The sequence below is a fragment of the Rhineura floridana genome, chromosome 7 (genome assembly GCF_030035675.1).
Source record: "Rhineura floridana isolate rRhiFlo1 chromosome 7, rRhiFlo1.hap2, whole genome shotgun sequence".
Lineage (NCBI taxonomy): Eukaryota > Metazoa > Chordata > Lepidosauria > Squamata > Rhineuridae > Rhineura > Rhineura floridana.
In genome coordinates, this window is record NC_084486.1 from 46,370,125 (window position 1) to 46,376,124 (window position 6,000).

General features: G+C 45.5%; 1 protein-coding gene across 1 annotated transcript in view; it reads right to left on the reverse strand.

Moving 5' to 3' along the window:
• Window positions 1-3,706, reverse strand: part of LOC133388902 (putative lysosomal acid lipase/cholesteryl ester hydrolase) — a 33,790-nt gene extending 30,084 nt beyond the window's left edge. Inside the window, exon 1 of the mRNA XM_061635431.1 lies at window positions 3,434-3,706. The gene's annotated coding sequence lies outside the window, so the exon portion shown is untranslated. The remainder of the gene's footprint in view (window positions 1-3,433) is intronic.
• Between the last annotated feature and the right edge of the window lie 2,294 nt (window positions 3,707-6,000).

The following is a 6,000-nucleotide window of genomic DNA, read 5'->3' on the forward strand; positions in this document are numbered from 1 at the left end:
AAGCCCCATTTCCCCACAGTTCCTAGTCCTTCTCTGTTCCCTACTTTTGCATTCCAGCCCCTCATGATTATCAGCACATCTTGTTCTGGTGTGTGATCAATTTCTTCCTGTACTTCTTCATAAAATCTCTCCAATGCCTCTTCTTCTGCGTTTGCTGTTGAAGCGTAGACTTTGATGATGTTATGTTAATAGGTTTCCCATTAAATCTCATTGATATCACTCACTCAGACCTTGTGTTATAGCTGTTAATTGTTTTTGCTACATCACTTCTCACTATTAAAGCAACCCCGTTTCTTCTTAATTTCTCATTTCCTGCATAAAATATTTTGTAGTTGCCTGATTGAAAATGTCCCATTCCCATCCATTTTAATTCACTCACGCCAAGTATTGTAATGTTGATACGTTCCATTTCTTGCTTCACAATTTCTAACTTTCCTTGGTTCATGCTTCTCACATTCCATGTTCCTATAGTGTGCATCGTACAACTCTGGACTCTCCTTTCGCATCTGTGCGCATCAGCCTCTGGGCTTCCTTTCGGCTTTGACCCAGCTGCGTCAGTAGTCACAGCGCTACTCGTACTTGTCCTTTATTCTTCCGCAGTAGCTCATTGAGTGCCTTCTGACCTGGGAGTCTCATCTTCCAGCACTATCTCATGTTGCATTTCAGATACTCTGTTCATAGGGTTTTTGTGGTAAGAGGTATTCAGAGGTGGCTTACCATTGCCTTCCTCTGAGTTTGGATGCATCTTAGTCTGGTGTCTCAGCTTTGACCATTCTGCCTTGGGTGCCCTTGCTAGCAGTCTAGCCTCTTCGTCTAGACTCCTGAAGGCATTGCTGTCAGCTTCTTCAACACGCTCAAACCCCCTCACCACGTTAAGGTGTGCATCCCAGAGGGGGAAGGCATAGGTACTTGCACATAAATATTACAGAAATGGTGTTAACACACAAGTACACTTGTGTTCATAGTAAATGGGGCTTAGGAAATAGAAATGAAGCAGGAGAAAGACTTATTGAATTCTGTGAAGCCAATAATCTGTTTCTCGCAAAAACACATTTTTTGAATATAAACATCAAATAAGAAACAGATTTGAGGCTTTAAATTTAGTTGACAGAGAACCAGAAGAACAATGGATTGAAGTCAGAGACATTATCAGGGAAGAATGCAAAAAGACAATACCTCTAGTTAAAAAAAAGAGAAAGACCTCAATGGATGACTGACAAAACTTTTTAAATGGTTAAAGAGAGAAGGAAAGCAAAAGGAGATAAAAACACAGTTAGAACCCTAAATGCAACCATACAGCGACTCGTAGGGACAAAGAGAACTATTACAATAGTTATTGTATAGAAATAGAAGAGGACAACAAAAAGGGTAGAACAAGAGCCCTATTCCAAAAGATTAGAGAAATGAAAGGGAAATTTAAACCAAGAGTAGGGATGTTGAATAATCAACAGGGGAACACACTGACTGACAGAGATTCAAGAATGACAGATTTGTTCATCAAGGAACCGTATGAAGAAGAACCAGAAATTTTAGAATGTGAGGTGAAAGCTGCTCTTAAAATACTTGGGAGAAACAAATCACCAGGAACAGATGGCATACCAATAGAGTTGCTACGAGCTACTGAGACTGATTCTGTCCAAATTCTGACAAAAATTTGTCAACAAATATGGAAAATATAATGGCCCACAGACTGGAAGCGTACAATATACATCCCAATTCCAAAGAAAGGGGATCCCAGGAAATGTAGTAATTATCGAACTATTGCCTTAATATCCCATGCAAGTAAAGTCATGCTCAAGATTCTGCAACAAATGCTCTTACCATATATGGAGCGAGGAAAGCCAGACCTCCAAGGTGGATTTAGAAAGGGAAGAGGTACCAGAGATCATATCGCAAACATACGTTGGATAATGGAATGGACCATTCAGAAGGAAATCACCCTGTGCTTTATAGATTACAGCAAAGCTGTTGATTGTGTAGATCATGAAAACCTGTGGAATGCTATAAAGAAATGAGGGTGCCACAGCATCTGATTGTCCTGATGTGCAACCTATCTCTGGACAAGAGGCTACTGTAAGGACAGAATATGGAGAAACCGATTGGTTCCCAATTGGAAAGGGTGTGAGACAGGGGTGTATTTTATCACCCTACCTGTTTAATCTATATGCAGAACATATACAGAAAGTGGGATTGGACCAAGATGAAGGAGGTGTGAAAACTAGAGGGAGAAATCAATAATTTAAGATATGCAGATGATACCATACTATTAGCAGAAACCAGTAATGATTTGAAACGAATGCTGATGAAAGTGAAAGAGGAAAGCACAAAAGTAGGACTACAGCTGAATGTCAAGAAGACTAAAGTAATGACAACAGAAGATTTATGTAACTTTAGACAATGAGGACATTGAAGTTGTCAAGGATTATCAATACCTTGGCACAGTCATTAACTAAAATGGAGACAATAATCAAGAAATCAGAAGAAGGCTAGGACTGGGGAGGGCCACTATGAGAGAACTAGAAAAGGTCCTCAATTGGAAAGATATATCACTGAACACTAAAGTCAGGATCATTCAGACCATGGTATTCCCGATCTCTGTGTATGGATGTGAAAGTTGGACAGTGAAAAAAGAAGATAAGAGAAAAATCAACTCATTTGAAATGTGGTGTTGGATGAGAGCTTTGCGGATACCATGGGCTGCAAAAAAGACAAATAATTGGGTGTTAGAACAAATTAAACCAGAACTATTACTAGAAGCTAAAATGACGAAACTGAGGTTATCATACTTTGGACACATCATGAGAAGCCATGATTCACTAGAAAAGACAATAATGCTGGGAAAAACAGAAGGGGGTAGAAAAAGGGGAAGGCCAAACAAGAGATGGGTTGATTCCATCAAGGAAGCCACAGACCTGAACTTACAAGTTCTGAACAGGGTGGTTCACAACAGATGTTATTGGAGGTCGCCGATTCATAGGGTCACCATAATTGACTTAAAGGTGCATGACAACAACAGTCTATGCCTTATTTTATTCTGTGACATCCTATTTTATTTTATGTATTAGGATACTATCCTCTGTACTGTTTCTGAATGCTGGTCATTGACTAAAGAAAGATTTGATCTGCTAGTCTAGCAGATCAAAGACTCCACCACCTCCTGGTCCTATTAGGCTGCATGCCTTAATATACTAGAATGGCTTGGCAACTTAGGTGAGCCTTTACTTCATCTTCCACTGTACATAGTAGTTACTGGATAGTTATTGTCTCAAACACATGCATGCATTGTTTTTAACAGTACATTTTATATTGTTTAGTATATGAAACTGATAAAGCCTCTTGCAAAATAAATGCTAAACAAAATGCACTGAAGTGTTGTGATTCAGCCAACTCAGAAAGGAAAGGAAGGGGGGAGGTACAAATTTCAGGCACCTACGCAGTCAGAAGAGGCAGAGCTGGAGATTGTTGTGTCTGAACAGGAACGAGCGGGAGGGGAGCAGCCAGCTCTTCAGCCAGTTCCCATGAGTAATGCCCTTCCCAAGGAGCCGGGCTCACCGCCCCCAGCTGAGGCAGAGAACCTGTGGGGGAAGGCTTCAGAGTCAGTGCCAGATCCTCCTTTCTCAAGCGGTTCCCAGGAGGAATCCAGTGTGGCGCCTCCCCCTGACCTCGAGGCTGTTGCTCGTGAGCAGGTGTCTTCCGATGAGCAGTTGGAAGCGTGCCCCCTGTCTCCGTGTTCCTGCCGACAGGAGAAACGGACAGTGCAAAGACAGGATTTACAAAGGAGTCAAAGATTACGTTCAAAAACCTCTCCTATATAAGCCTGTCGCGCCTGGAGGGAGGTCGTTGCGTCAACTTCCTTCATACGTTGCAGAGCATGTCTAAGCATAGTTAGGGACTTTAGTGAGTTAGCATAGGGTTTCTAATGAAGCGAAATTCCTTTGATGTATCCGTTACTTTAATAAAGCAAGATTTACTCGCACACACACTCCAGCCTCATTCTTTCGGCTCTGGACGGGACAGATTGACGCAACCACCACCATCCCTACTTGAACCAGTTCCCATGGCAGATGACATGGATCAGAACAGAGCAAGAGGGGGAGTACCTATCACCATGGAAGCTTTGTATGCTGAGATCCAGAACCTCCGAGTGACTACGCAAGCCCTACAAACCGAGAATCAAAACCTCAGAACCGCAATGCAAGCCTTGCAAGCGGATAACCAGAATCTCCATGCCTTGGTCGCCCAAGTCCAGTCGGCACCTCCTGGGGCGGCCGCTCCTGTGAAATCTCCAGTGGGGCTCCCCGTGCGATACGGGAGCCAGAGTGAACAGTTTGCCACGTTTCTAGCCCAATGTGAGTTGTACATTCAAGTGCGCAGAGCTGAGTTCCCAACGGATGATGCGAAGGTGGCGTTCGTCATCAGTTTGTTGGAAGGGGAAGCGGCAAAATGGGCCACCCCATATTTGATTCGCAACGACCAGATATTGCGCCAGTTTGACGCCTTCAAGAATGCGATGGGGGACATGTTCCGAGACCCTCAGAGGAAGGAGATGGTTGCCCGTCAGTTAGGAACCCTGAGACAAGGAAAGGGGTCTGTAGGGCAATACACAAATGCCTTTCGTGTTTTGTCTCAAGAGACGGAGCACAATGACCCAGCCTTGATGTACTTCTACAGGAATGGACTGAGTCCAGAAGTGTTGGATGAACTGGCGCGCTCCACACACCCCGACTCACTGAGGGGTTTGATTCAACTGAGTTTGCAAATAGACAGTTGCTTAGAAGGAAGAAAGTTGGAGCGAAGAATGGAGCCTCCACGGAGTCAGGTTGCTGCTCTGCCACCCCGCGCGTGCCCCGTGCCCCGTGCCCAATCCTGGCATCCCTACTGTTTTGGGAGAGGAGCCCATGCAAATTGGGGGGGCTAGACCGAGATTGACAGAGGAGGAGAGGGAAAGACGACGGAGAGAAGGACTGTGTCTCTATTGTGGGAAGTTGGGGCACCTCGCCAGAAATTGTGCCGCCAAAACCGGCAGACCCCAGCCGCCGGAAAACTTCACATCCCAGCTCTCGTAGAGGCTAGAGAGTTGGGGGGTGGTACAGACACTGAGCCTCCATTACGAACCCTTCCCTCCCAAGGGGCCCTTCTGATGCCCGTTCGCATCACCCTATCCTCAGGTGAGAGCTTCTCAGCCAAGGCTATGATAGACAGCGGAGCATACTCTTGTTTCATAGACCGAGAGTTGGTGCTATGCCACGCTATTCCCACAAGAGAACTGAGCCAACCGTTGGCAGTGGAAACTATAGATGGCCGGCCTCTGAAGTCTAGGGGGGTGACTCGGGTGACTGAGTCCGTGGAAGTGGAGGTCCCTGGACATCGGGAAGACCTGTCGTTCTATGTAGCGTCTTTGCTGCGTTTCCCGGTGGTGTTGGGTATGCCTTGGCTGGTGAGGCACAATCCCACAATCTTTTGGGATGAAGCTGTGGTGGTTTTTACCTCCAAGCACTGCCATCAACATTCCCGACCTGAAGAGGAGTCGCAGGTGTTGGCAGGGACGTCTTCCCCAGGGGAAATAACTTTGCCCACCAAATATGGGAGTTTTCAGGATGTCTTCAATAAAAAGGAAGCGGAGCAACTCCCTCCTCACCGACCCTATGATTGTGCCATCCATTTGGTGCCTGGAGCACGCATCCCCGCTGGGAGGATCTACTCTCTATCTGAACCAGAGTTGGCGGTGTTAAGGGAGTTTCTGGACACTAATTTGAAGAAAGGCTTCATTCGCCCTTCACAGTCCCCAGCTGGTGCGCCCCTGCTGTTTGTGAAGAAGAAAGGGGGGGAGCTCCATCCCTGTAATGATTATCGAGCCCTAAACCAGGTCACTATCTCCAATAGCTACCCGCTGCCGCTGATTAGGGAAATGTTGGAGAGGTTGCGTTCCGCCAAAATTTTCACAAAACTGGACCTGAGAGGAGTGTACAACTTGGTGAGGATTAAGGCAGGCCATGAATG